At 46.6% G+C, this 13,535-nt stretch overlaps 1 protein-coding gene and 2 non-coding genes across 3 annotated transcripts in view; 1 reads left to right on the forward strand and 2 right to left on the reverse strand.

Moving 5' to 3' along the window:
- Window positions 1–1,611, reverse strand: part of SEC23A (SEC23 homolog A, COPII coat complex component) — a 37,789-nt gene extending 36,178 nt beyond the window's left edge. Inside the window, exon 1 of the mRNA XM_063290066.1 lies at window positions 1,498–1,611. The gene's annotated coding sequence lies outside the window, so the exon portion shown is untranslated. The remainder of the gene's footprint in view (window positions 1–1,497) is intronic.
- A 2,731-nt stretch (window positions 1,612–4,342) lies between these two features.
- On the forward strand, window positions 4,343–4,506 carry LOC134488721 (U1 spliceosomal RNA). The gene has a single exon (XR_010067037.1). It is a non-coding gene; the product is annotated as a U1 spliceosomal RNA (small nuclear RNA).
- Window positions 4,507–5,317: 811 nt separating this feature from the next.
- Window positions 5,318–5,480, reverse strand: LOC134488725 (U1 spliceosomal RNA). The gene has a single exon (XR_010067041.1). It is a non-coding gene; the product is annotated as a U1 spliceosomal RNA (small nuclear RNA).
- Between the last annotated feature and the right edge of the window lie 8,055 nt (window positions 5,481–13,535).

The raw sequence follows: 13,535 nt of genomic DNA on the forward strand, positions 1-13,535 counted from the left end.
GCAAACTGGTTTATTCTAGACAAATAATTAAGGATTTTTCAAGTCTGCATTCCTAGGAAAAAAGTTCCTTTGAATTTAGTTCAAAGTCCAGGAAACTAGCTCCTGCATATATTCATCTATCCCTTTGAAAATAATACTTAATTCTATTTCAATATGCCTAGTCAAGCTGGAAAACAGATGGCTACATATTAATCCCTTAAGATACAGCTTGTTTTTTTCTGCAAATCCCCATGGAATATGTTACACAAGTTTATGTTAATGTCTTTCAATCCCTAAAATTTAATTAAAATACATAAAATCTTAATTTAATTGCCAGATTTTCAAATCTGATAGTTACTGTGTTTTGTCAAAGAAAATATATCATTAATATAGCATAACATTGCTTCTTGACTTTTTTTCCTCCTTTAAAAATGTAAGTTCCCCTTCATTCATCTGACATCTTGGCTGTAGTCCACAAAAGCTCAGGCCATAATATATGTTATTGTCTAATTCAGAACTATATTGGTTTTTGAGCAACATATATGTATTCTCTTGTACAACTGGCAGTATTTGGCACTAACAGCAGAAGAATGTGAGTTTATAAAAAGTATTCAAGTTTACAAAAATCTACTAACCTCTCAGTTTCTTCCCATAAGAAACCTCTATATCTAGTATATTCTGGTCCTCTCTCCTCCCTTTCCCATTTAATGTTTTGATTTTAAGAACCACTTTAGACTACTCTACTCCCTTTGAAACTGACACACCTTTTTCCACAGCCACTTCCATTAATAAAAAGACACTGATCTCTCTCTGTCTTGTGACCCATAAATAGGCTTATTAATACATAATGTCATCAAGGGATGTTGTCCTGAGTTAGGTTGCTCAGACGCAACTCAATACAACCAGGAGGAGCAGACTTTAGACACACTTCCAGAGAAGGTGGGATGGTCAGAGGGAGAACAAACGAGGTCCAGCTTGGCATGACAGTTCCACATTTCCTAATGCTCTAACATTCAAACACACCCACTTCAAAAGGGAAGCAGCATTCATTGATCTGCCCAACGCACACCCACAACACCTCCCTTCCCACGTTGAGAAATCCTCTCTCGGAATGTCTGAAACCAGTTTGGGTTTTAAAACTATATTGGGGGAAGTGAATGGAAGAAGAGGAAGGGAGAAGAATGGATATTCACGGCAAGGGTGGGCAGGATAGAGGACTCTGAAGCTGAAACCCCTTCACCGCTGGCTAAAACGATTTCAAAGGGAGGGAACCCTTCCAGGCCACGAGGGCACCTCAGGTTATTGGGCAAGGGGGCGCGACGGCATCCCCCGGTAAACACCAAGAGAGCCGACGGAGTCGGAGTAAGTCGAAAGAGACCACCTACTCTCCCGCTTCCTACACCGGACCAGCGGGTCTCTCCCCGGCGGTGCGCCCCGCTCCGCTTCCCCGGCCAAGACGGCGAGGACCGACCCTCCCGGGCTGCCCACTCCAGCCTTCCTTCCGTCCGCGCGACTCACCTCAGCTCCGGGATCCTCCGCCCGCCTTGCTCACTTCGCTCTCGCGCACACTGAACCCAGCAGGCTGAGCGCCGCCGACGCAACCAACATGGATGGCTGAGGGGGGAAACCGGTGCCACGTCAAAGGGCAGAGAGCGCGCTGGAAGGGGCGGGGCCGGGAGCGACGGGCGTCTGGCCCGGGCCCTGGGCGGCGAAAAAAGAGACGCCGAAACCGGCAGAGGGGCGTGGCCGGCCGCGAAGATCCGAGCTGGACTCTGTCACTACATAAATTCGGAGGGAGGGTATTTTCGCTTCCTACCCCGGTTGGGGCTCCACCTCCTTCAGCGCCAGGCAGTCGCAGTCTAAGAGCGACCGAGAGTCTTCTTCCTCGCCTCCGCTTTAAATGCCCGGTCACTACTGGAGCTTCAACACCGGCGGCCGTTTCCTTCCCTGCATCTCCTGGCTGGGCGTTGTTACAGACTGTTGAAACTCTGCACTGTAGAAGCTAAAGACAACGTATAAGTTGCATTTAGAGCAGTGTTTTTCAATTTGGTGACTTTAAAATGTGTGGACTTCAACTCCCAGAATTTCCCAGCCAGCATGCTTGAAGTCCACGGTCTAAATGTCGCCAACTTTAAAAAGCACTGCATGAGAGAGTACAAAAAGCTGCTGTGATGATCAGGTGGATCTACACACAGTACCATGGTGTTGTGGAATCATCAGACCCAATGCTGGTGATCATTACTTATGGCAGTATCACTGCCTTCTGTAACTTGGTATCTTCTAGATGTTTTCAACAATGAGGCCTTCCCTGCTGGCACAAACTCTCAGTGCCACCATCCCAACACTTGTACTTGCCCTGCTAGGATGTTGTCTTCATTTTATAGCCCTGCCCATGAGAGAGTCAGGCTTAACATATCCTTAGTTGTACATTACATTCAAGTAGCATTTTGCCCAGTATTACAACAACACGCAGGGCAGCCAGAACGCGCAGAGAATCTCTTAAGCTGATCACTTATTATTTTGGAGGAAAGTAAGTTGACTACAGTGGCAACAGAGGCAGGATCTTGATCAGCAATGGGACAGTAAATATAACGCTCATATGGACTTAACCCTAAGTTTTCTGAAACTCAAGGACAGGGAGAGCACCAACTCAGCACCTGGAAAAGGCCTTATAATTTGCATCCTTGTCTGTCATGCAATTTTGTTGGCTGCTGCTGATGGAAATAGTAGTCTGGGAGACACCAACATGCAGAAAGCTAAGTTAGTGTATCCTCAAACCATGGCTATCTTCACAGGATGCACTGAACCACAAACTAGCCAACCACATTTTAGCGGTGTGTTGTACAATCCCACCAATGTGATAAATTTATGTCCCAGTATATCATGCAAGCCCAGAGAACTGGATTGCATTATCCCAGTACAGTTATCCTGCTAGTACAGCCAGCATTTCCGATTATCATCAGTGGGAAACCAATACTGGCAACACTGCTCACTTGTTCTGCAATGTGTGGCATTTACTCATGTTAAGTCATATACCAAAGTAATTCAGAAAATCTATGCCAACTTCCCCCAATACAGTGCTCTCAAAATGTAGAACTTCTATTGCTATCCTGGGATTGTAGTCCAATCTGTTATCCAAAGAAGCATAGGATGCACAACATAATTTTTCATGATTAGTCATATTTAGTTTTAACAGTGATTTTAACTGTTTCTGTAAGGCTTTAATTGTTTTTCATTGTTAACTAGCATGAGTCCCCAATGGGCAGTTAATTATATTACATTACATTATACTATGTGTCTGTGTGTACACAAAGAGATGCACAACACTGGCAGCTGAGAAATTAACAACTGTACTATTCTCATTCAAAATTCATTTTTTTTTAAAAAGCATAAAAATAAATGTGGCTATTGTACTAAATTACTTTAACAGGCAGAATGTAATAACTTAAATATGTTTACTAAAAATTAAATACCACTCTGGTTAGTGAATGTGCTCTCACATAAGTGCACAGGAGTCACAACCCCTTATTTTCAATGCACCTGTGTAATAGTAGAGGCAAATTATACGAAGTCTGAATCTTTAGGAAAAATAATAATAATTCTCCCAAAAGGCCAGCCAGGAGGCCAGGGGAACAGAGTATTTCCTTCTGCGAGTCCTGAATCTGTCTGCATTTAGCCTGGATACACGATCTCCAGCGTGAGATCCCCGGCGTGGAAGAGAAAAACTTCTCGGTAGCTTCCTCCTCTAGGCGATGCATAATCTTACACATTCCTCTAGCACGTCTCCGTCTCCTTTCCCTTTCCTCCTTCCTGGCCGAAGAGCCCAACCTGCTGTGGTACTTCTTGGGAAGGGAGCACCCCACATCGTGTCAGCTGCCTTTGATCTACTCCTGTAACTCCATCCGTCGAAAACGATGCTGTCCCGGAGTCCTGGGAGCAACGGATTTAGTCATCTTCAGCAGACGGGTAAGCGCCGAGCCGCAAGCGATGCACAGGCAGCCGGGAGCACCGGATGCCTTTTCCGCCCAGTAGGGGTATCGCGACGGACCGGAGCAAAACCGAGAAATCGTCAGCGGCCCCGCTCCCGCTTCGTCCACCTCGCTCCTCAGAAGGACGAGCAAGAGCCAATCGGCAAGCAGGAGGAGGAGGTTTCCGGCATATGCAAATAAGGCATCGCCGCCGAGCACTGTGGGAAGAGCACGAACCGGAGCTCAGCTCCGCTCGCGATACGGCGATGCCTCTGATCCGTGAGGAACAAGTGTTTGCAAGGGTGGGCAGGAAGAGTCCGGCGGAGCAGTGCCGGCCACTATGTCCTTGAGTGGGTGGAGCAGAGGTGGGAGTGCCTGTCGGGGAAGATGAAAGCATACTTACCTGGCAGGGGAGATACCTTGATCACGAAGGAGGTTTTCCCAGGGTGAGGCTCATCCATTGCACTCCGGGTGTGCTGACCCCTGCGATTTCCCCAAATGCGGGAAACTCGACTGCATAATTTGTGGTAGTGGGGGACTGCGTTCGCGCTTTCCCCTGATTATTTGGTTCAAAGAAAGATGTAAGAGTGGAGTGGACTGTCTATCACAGTAACGCTTCAGAAGAGAATACGTGGTGACAAATAAAGCCTCTGACTTCCCAATAGTTTTCATAAAAAATATAGTTTAGGTTCGTGGTAGGTACTGGACCGAAGTAGATGTACAAAAGCAGAGCACAACATAATTTGCAATTTTTCACCACATGAGTGGTGAACGGGGTGCATTGAACAGGAAAGGCAGAGGACATTACAAAATCTAGCCCAGGGTTTCTCAACCAGCGCTCTCTGGAACCCTAGGGTTCTGCGAGAGGTCACAAGGGGTTCCCTAGGAGAGTACAGGCTTACACACGAAACGAATATAATGGTTTTGTAACTTCTGGCCTATATTTGAGCCCGAATGTGCAGGGGTTCCCTGAGGCCTGAAAAATATTTCAAGCATTCCAAGAGTCAAGAAGTTGAAAAAGGCTGGTCTAGATGAATACCAGATGAAGATCCTTTTAATAGAGATTAGTATATGAAAAAAAGGTGCTACTAGACTCATTTTCATGCTAACCATAGCCTAACACAACTCTCCAAATACACAAGGGACAGATTTCTTTTACTAATAGTAAAGCAGTTTGGTCCTTACTTACGTAGGTTCACTTAGACTTTTTCAAGCACTAACCCATAACGCATTCAATTCACTGGCTTAACAGAACAGAAAACCTTCTAGCAAGCTTTCTACATTGTTTCCTATTGCAGTAGCTGAATTGTTCGTAACCGCAAGCAATCAGCCGCTAAGCTTTGGATGTTTATTTCACCGACCCAGAAAATCAGAGGAAAGCGTGAACAGTGTCCCCCACTTCCACGAATCATACAGGCAAGTTCTCCCCACTTGGGAACACCGCAAAAATCAGTACACCCGGAATACAATAGATAAAACTCCACATAAGAAAACCTCTTTCATAATGAAGGTACCTCCCTGCCAAGTAAATATGTTTTTATTCGTGCCGACAGGCACTCCCACCTCTGTTCCACCCACTCAAGGACATAGTGGCCGGCACTGCTCCGCCGGACTCTTCCTGCCCACCCTTGCAAACACTTGTTCCTCACGGACCAGAGGCACCGCCATATCGCGAGCGGAGCTGAGCTCCGGTTCGCGCTCTTCCCACAGTGCTCGGCGGCGATGCCTTATTTGCATATGCCGGGAAACCTCTTCCTTCTGCTTGCCGATTGGCTCTTGCTCGTCCTTCTGAGGAGCGAGGTGGACGAAGCGGGAGCGGGGCCTCTGAAGGGTAGGGCTGCAATTGGGCGGGGTGGGGCGGGGTGGGGCGGGGCGGGGCGGGGCGGGGCGGTGGGGGGCAACCGGCGCATGTGCCCTGGGCGCCGCGCTGGGGGGGGCGCCAAAATGGGCACGGAATCTACGTTTGTCCTGGGTGACACAGACCCTAGTTGCGGACCTGTCCCAGAAAGGCGGGAAGGTTTGGGTGCATGGAAGAAATAATTCTGCCTGGATGTTGATGGAGATTCTCAGTCATCCAGGTGGAATTGTCTGTAGGTTGAGTCATGGCAACCGGATTTTCTTTCTTTTTGGTAGAAACGTTTTGCTGCTTGTCCAAGCAACTTCTTCAGTCTGTGCAAAGGTTGGTGAGGGGGCCCCCATATATGTCTTCCAGGGTGGCTGCATTGTCCCTACACCTGAATGGCAGTAATTGTGCCAAGGAGATGTGGATTGTCTTTGGGATGCCTTACTCCTAGATCCTTTGTTCATCCCCAGGTGGATCATTAAGAGTGGCCTTCCTGGTGGTCTTAATCTTCCTGGGGACTGATGAAAGAGCAGCATGAAAAATGGGTGACAAGTTGTGTTTGAGGCCTCCGCCTCTGTTGAGGGAAGGATTTTCCACTTTGGCATAAATGGATTCCTTAACCCCTCTCTCAAACCACCTATCTTCTCTGTCCAAAATGTGGACATTGTTGTCCTCAGATGAGGACCCTTTTTCTTTTAGGTGAAGGTAGACTGCTGATTCTGGTCCTGTGGTGTTCCTCCTCCTGTGTTGGGCCATCCTTTTGTGTAAGGGCTGTTTGGTTTCCCAATGTAGAGCTCAGAACACTCCTCACTGCACTGGATTGCAGTATTTTCCAAAGAGTGCCTGCGTGTTTGGCAGTACAATGCCGTCTTTAGCTTTTTTGTCATAAAAATTAAAGGGAAAAGTGGCTTTTGCTGTAAGTTCAGAACCTGAATAAGGGAGCTCAGAAAGACACCCATCTTTTTATGCCAGGAGTGGACAATTTGTGGGCCTCAGGTTGTTGCTGAGCTTCCCCTCACCACCTCTCAGCACCATGGGCTGCCGAGCGTGAGACTTGACCCCACGTCCATCCTTGTAGATTTCTCTCTGAAATACTGCCAAGAGTCATTTCATTTTGCATTAATAGAACCAGAACTTTAGTATGTAGCCTTTCAAGAGCATGCATGCTTTCTCTTGAGGGCCCCAATTCCCTTTAGGGTGATGCAGGAGGTTTGAGCCAGCCTCTCCATTCTCCTTGGGGAACCCAGGCGCAACGGCTCCTCCTGGGCACCAATGGCTCCGTCCTCCCCCCTCCCCCCTCCATAGTCATCCTATAGACCATGACCATGGATGACCTGTAGGATGAACAGAGAGTGCTAAGCAGACCCCTGCTGTTCATGGGCCCCATCCTCCTGCCTCCCCCATTCCTTTATTTCCACCCACAGAAATTCAGACTCCCCCATCTGTCTGTGCACATTGGAAGAGAGGTGAAGAAAATTGTACTGTTCTGATGAAGCTTTGGGGGAAAAGCTGGACATAGCAACCGCTGAGTCTGGTTTTTCAATGAAGCCCCTGATGATGAGGGTGGCCACATTTGTGGGTGCAGTTGTGACCTCACACTGGCTCATCACCAGGGTCCTGCCCCCACTGCTATAAGAGCCACTTGTTGGGCTCCCTCATACACCTTGGCCTTTGGGAGCAGAACAAGCACTTTTCCCCACACACCGGACCCAGAGAGCTTCTGCTCAATGCTTGTGGTAGGTAAGGGAAAAAAGAAAAAGTGTGCTTGGATCTCAAGACTCCTCAGGAGTGTGAGCATCTTACAGAATGCTACATGCTGAACTGAATCAAACTCTTATTACTATAATGGTGCTGACCTTGATACCAAAGCAGCTGATCCAGTCCCTTGAGCCTATGGGCCAGAGGAACAAGGAGAGAGAGCAGAGAGAGGGGAGATGGTGAATTGAGAGGAGGCCGAGGGACCCACTGAGTCCCTCCAACCTTTGACAGGGATGGTCAAGAGATCATCATTGGCGCCCTGCCTTGTGGCAGCAGTTCCACTCCACTCCATTCCTCCCCTCGCAGTTCTTTAGCAGTTGGAGGCCATTTTCTGTGCTCAATTGTCACTGGACTGTTTGAGAGACTTCCCTGCGTCTCCCCTTCTCCTCCAATATGCATGGCCAAATCATCTGGAATGCAGGAGGTCCAGGGTTGAATCTCCTGCCAGGACTCGGATATCCACGGACCACGGACCCCTGCTCCCCCTCGGCCCTCTATTTCCACCCGCACGGACTCAGACTCCCCCATCTGCCTGTGCGCATTGGAAGAGAACTGATGAAAATTGTACTCCTTGGTGAAGCTTTGGGGGAAAAGCCGGGCATAGCAACGGCTGAGTCTGATTTTCCAATGAAGACCCTGATGATGAGGGTGGCCAAGTTTGTGGGTGCAGTTGTGACCTCACACTGCCTCGCCAGCAGGGTCCTGCCTCAACCCCTCCAAAAGCCACTTGTGGGGTCCCTCTGCACTCTGGCCTTTGGGAACAGAGCGAGCACTTTCCCCCTACGCCACATCCAGAAAACTTTTGGAAATTGCTGTGATTTCATTTTGCACCTCTTGTGGTATGTACCGTAGAGAAAAAAAGAAAAAGGTGTTTAGATATGAAGATTCCTGGGTGGTGTTAATATATTGTGTAATTTGTTTATCGTATGGCAGGACATCATACATATTACAAATGCATTATATTAAAAATTGGGAATATAAAAAGGTATATAGAAAATATGCATTGGTCATAGGGCAATTATAACTAAAAACGAACATTAAGATTACAAATATAGGCTTTTGCAGCATCCGTTGCCATCAGGAAACCTCATGTAATTTATGTAATGGGATATTTTGTAACGCTAAATGCTGAAGTGAAAATCATTGACTTGTACTTCAAGAATCAAACTCTTAAATCAATACAAGGGTTAGGGTTACCCAACGAAATCATTAAAGGATTGGTTCCCGTCATAAAGATCGCCAGCTGTTGTAATAGAAATAGCAACGTAGAAATAATTGAAATGTACAGATATATTCTAAGTGACTTTATAGAGTTTAATACGTTTTGTATTTTGATTGCCATGTTTAACAATCCAAATACGAAGTATTTTTAATTTAAAAAAAAGTTTTGAGGATTCAAGTAAAAAAAAAACCGAAGGGGCCTAATTTCGGTCTGCTCTTAATCTTTTACAGAGAGATGGGCAATTCTCATTCTGGAGAATCGGTGGAAGAACTACACAAGGAGAACTCCTTCTTCTGTAGGGAAAACCAGATGGTGAAGGAGGACCTGAGGAGGTGAGGAATGTTCAGACAGCAACCCTGATTTTCCCTTTCAGAATTCCATATAAAATTCTCTGTAGCTCCCTCCCCTGGATATACATTGTGCAATGTTCTGGGTTTAATTACATTGCTTGGAAAAAAGCTGGGAAGCTCCTTTCAGACAGTTCAAAACAATTCTGCTGCCCAACCATCTCCAGCACCCTTCATCTCCTGGAAACGTCTTTGTTAGGTCTCCCTCCCTTAAAGACTTTCAGAGATGTTGCGTTCAATTGAAGCAGCAGCCAGGGAAAAGAAGTGGGCACCAGGTCCCAGATGGGCATCGGGCATCACAGATCTCTTCACGGGGAATGCTCATAGCCAAATCATCTGGAATGCAGGAGATCCAGGGTTGTATCTCCTGCGAGTCCTTGGCTATTCATTGACCCCCAGCTCCCCACTTCCCCTTGGTCCTCTATTTCAACCCACACAAATTCAGACTCCTCCGTCTGTTCACATCAGAAGAGAGGTGACAAAATTGTACTGTTCTGGTAAAGGTTTGGGGGAAAAGCTGGGCATAGCAACGGCTAAGTTTGTTTTTTTCAAGGGGGCCCCTGATGAGGGTGGCCAAGTTTGTGGGTGCAGTTGTGACCTCAAACTGGCTCACCAGCAGGGTTCTGCCTCAACCCCTCCAAAAGCCACTTGTGGGGTCCCTCTGCACTTTGGCCTTTGGGAGCAAAGCAAGCGCTTTCCCCACACACCGCATCCAAAACGCTTCAGCTTGCTTCTGGGAATTGTTGTAGATTGGTTTTGCACCTGTTACGGTATGCAGGAGAAAAAAAGAAAAAGGGTGTTTAGATTTAAAGACTCCCCGGTGGTGTGAATATCTTACGCAATGCTACATGCTGAAGTGAATCAAACGCTTATCAATATAATGACGCTGACCCTGATATTGAAGCAGCTAATCCAGTCCCTTAAGAATAGAATGGAGGTACAGCTGAAGTCTGGGAAGACTTACTGATTGGTCAGTTTTACTCAGCATTTCTAAAGTACCCAATGAAATCATGAAAGCATCGGTTCCCACCATAAGAGACTGCTACCTGTTGTAATAGAAATAGCAACACAGAATTAATTAAAATGTACGGATATATTAAGTGAATTTATAGAGTTTAATACATTTTGTATTTTGATTGCCTTGTATAGCAATCAAAATACAAAGTATTTTTAATTTTTTTTTAATTTAAAAAAAGTTTTGATGATTCAAGTAAAAAAAACTAAGGCTGTTTTCACTCTGCTCTTGATATTTTACAGAAAGGAGATGCTGTTTTTAGAGTTGTATCAGTCAAGTCAGGAACTCCACAGGGAAAACCAAATGTGGAAAGAGAGCCTGAGGAGGTGAAAAAAATTTTAATTACATCGCCTACAAAAAAGTTGGGGGAAATTACATTTTTTTAATGTAATTAAAATTATGGGCATTGGGCATCACAAATCCCTTTTCAGGGAACGTTCATGGCCAAGTCATCACTCATTCAGAGACCCAGGGTTGGGTCTCCTCCTCAGTGAAGCGATCCACCCAGGGTCCTGCACTGAGAAGGGCTGCTGCCTCTTCTCCTCAGCCCCAGGCCAGATCACCACCTCCTCCTTGCAGCTGGATCCAGTCGCATCCAGTAGGGTTTTAGAATCCGGTGAATTCGGTAAGGATTAGCTCTGCTGTTGTTGCAATGGCGAACGGAGGTAGCAGCTTCCAGAGACAGTTCAGTTGATGGAAGTAACGTGGGGAAGCAGCAGTGTCTCCCACGTGGAAAAGCAGGCTCACCCCACTGCTCTCATCCGAAGGACCCTCATCTGCCGGAGCCGCCCCTTTGGAGAGGCCCGGCTTCCTGAGACGGACCCGCTGGGCAGAGAGAAGACGGCCGTCCCCTGCATTGCTCCCAGACAATGGAGGGCCCTCCCTCGGCGGCTGCGTTTGGCCACTGCGCTCTCTGCACAAAAATGGAAAATGCAGTTCAGGTAAGCATACAGGTAGTCCTTGACTTACAGAGGCAATGTAAGGGTGCTGGGATGGCCAGAACTCAAGGAACCACTGTTCATTCAGCACCATCGTAGATTAACTGTTTGTCTTCTTTCATATTACTACACACTCGTCAGCATCCCCAAGGGGATTATTGCACTAGGCTAAACATGAGTTCCCATCACCCAGAGCCTTAACATTCATCACTTCTGGAGGCCACATTTGAACAGACAGTTACTACTAAATGTTATTATACTATAAACATCCATAATTCTGTAAAAATGTTCCAAAAGAGCAAAAAGAATCTTAGTTTCTAAAACGATATTGTTACTATTATTGTTCCTAGACACAAAGATATAAGTATTACTAAATATAAATACCATCTTATAAATATTTAGATAAATTGCAATGGATGTTTAAGGACAGTGCAACTAATTATTATCATTAGGTGAATGCTACATATAACACTCTTCAATAATTGACCAAATATTGAAAGTAATATCCCCCCACCAAAAGGGAAAGAAACTAATGTATTATGGCTGATTGCACTTGCATTCATACATATGCAAATCTAGGAGTAAGTCTCGGAGTCAATGGGACTTTTCAATAGGGATGCATAGGATAGGTCTTTGGAACTCCCTCTGCCAAACAAACATACATTTATATGCTTTTGAGAGTTTCCTAACATCACAGCAGTTATCATTATAGTTAACTAAACGTATTTTGTTACTGTCCCTGATACATTTCTAACCTTCTGATTTTTATAGACATGAGTTGAGGAAGGACGGTTACAGGTCACAGATGGACGAAGGAGAAAAAGGCCATTTAGGATCATATATGAATAGAGAAGACGAAAGAAGCCTTGCATGTGTATGGCAAACAAGTGCAGATGCTAAAAAACCAGAAGACAAGGGAGAAGGTCTTGAGAATATGAAACCTTAGTTGCTGGTCAGTGGCCCACACAAGGGGTGCGGTAAAGCTTCTGCAGACTGTCTCAGAGCCAAAAATTCCGAAGAATCCAAACAAAACATACTGGGATGGCTTCAGGAATCTCTGAAATGCCTGAAAGAGGATTCTTCCAAAGCATCCAGACACACCCTGGCAGAATGTCTTAAAGGATCTAAGATAAATCTTCAAAGGGACGGTCTTGAAGCTTCCAGGCAGGATGTGAATGAGTGGCTGGATGTACCCATCAACCACCTCCAGGAGGAAGGGCTTGGAACATCCCATCCCATTGTGGAGGAGAGGCTGAAAGTATCTACTGAAGGCGTCCAGGAACTACAGAAGTCTGAGGCAGAGCTTCGAAATAGCCTAAGAGACGGGTGGCTTGAAGAATCCATAGATAACCTCAAGAAGCAAGGTTCTGAAGCCTCTGTGGAGAAGACATCGCAGTGGCTTCGAGGATCCCTGGAAGGCCTCTCATCTTCTAAAGCACCCAGACCAGTTCTGGGAAAATGGCTTAAAGACACCCTTAGAAAACTTGAAGAGGAGAGTCCTGAAGCATCCAACCAGGATGCCAAAGCGTGGCTTGAAATCGGTATAAAGTACCTCCAAGAGGATGGACCAGGGGCACCCCCTCTGGGGACTCAGGGATGGCTGGAGGATTCCATGACTTCAAAGACCGGCATGCTCAGCCATCCAACTCAGGCACAGGGAGGAGCAGGGAGGGAGAGACCTGCGTGGATCAAACTGCTTTTGATCTTTGGTCTTTTCACTTTAACTGATAAATAAAATGAAAATACAATAAAAGCTGGCCTTGGCATTTTTGATACAATGTGAGCTGATGTCCGGTTAGCAAGTGAAGACTCAGCTGTTGTGTGTTTCAGACATAACCTATGTGCCATAAAAAGATACGCTGAGATGGGAATTCATGTAGTGATGATGACTATGGTGATAATGTCCATGCTAGGGCACTGGAGCTTTTGAAAGGATGGAAAACGGCATAGCTGAGCATCAGAATACTGGGTTGGGGTTAGGGTTGGGTCAGCATACCTTTTTTAAGGAATCACATTTTTTTTTATCTAAGGAAAGACCCTTCTACAAAAACCCGTGCCCCCCTGCCATGCAGGAGGCTGGGCATCGGCTGGACTCGTGGTCGGAGCGCGGGTTACTCCCTGCGGTTTTCTGGGCAACGGTTTGGAAGCGGCTCCCCATCGCCCCTCCCGGGATACTTTTTCCATTTCTCAGCCTCGTCTGCGATCCTGGGACGGCCTGATCCTGCCCAGCAAAGTAAATTAAATCCAGAGTTCTGTGTATCTTCAACGTGCTTTTTGTCATTTTCTGAAAGATCTGTCTACAAACGGGGGCGCAACCGGGGCATGTGCCCCAGGCGCCGCGCTGGGGGGGGGCGCCAAAATGGGCGCGAAATCCATGTTTGCCCCGGGTGACACAGACCCTAGCTGCAGGCCTGCTGAGGAGTCCTCGGTTTTGCTCGCGATGCCCCCACTGGGCGGAAAAAGCA

The sequence above is a fragment of the Candoia aspera genome, chromosome 1 (genome assembly GCF_035149785.1).
Source record: "Candoia aspera isolate rCanAsp1 chromosome 1, rCanAsp1.hap2, whole genome shotgun sequence".
Taxonomy (NCBI): Eukaryota; Metazoa; Chordata; class Lepidosauria; order Squamata; family Boidae; genus Candoia; species Candoia aspera.